This window comes from Marmota flaviventris, chromosome X (assembly GCF_047511675.1).
Source record: "Marmota flaviventris isolate mMarFla1 chromosome X, mMarFla1.hap1, whole genome shotgun sequence".
NCBI lineage: Eukaryota > Metazoa > Chordata > Mammalia > Rodentia > Sciuridae > Marmota > Marmota flaviventris.
The window spans coordinates 62,147,222-62,147,589 of NC_092518.1; positions in this window are offsets into that span (position 1 = coordinate 62,147,222).

A 368-nucleotide genomic window follows, 5' to 3' on the forward strand; every position below is an offset into this window, starting at 1 on the left:
TGAATACCAAAGCCACTAGTCTCCTGGCAGCAACTAAAGCACTTGACCTCTAATTCCCCTGCAGGATTTCTCTCCTAGACCAAGGCTTGAGTAATTAGCGAGTCCTGGTAACCTTTTGCCAATAGCTAAAGCAAGAGGGTCCCTCGAGGGGGTGTGAATGGGTGTATTTCTCATCTTTCTAGTTGCTTTTGGTAATTTTAACCCCATTCTTCCGCACAGGGTAACCCCATACTCTTGCACTTCTCACAACCTTTGACATAATTATCGGTGACAAACTGATTTAAAGTGCGGCTGCAGGAAGAGAAACAGGCATTAGTCGCTTGGCCTTCTGGGAGTTGTAGTTCTGCAAGCCCCTGGGATGCCTGGCT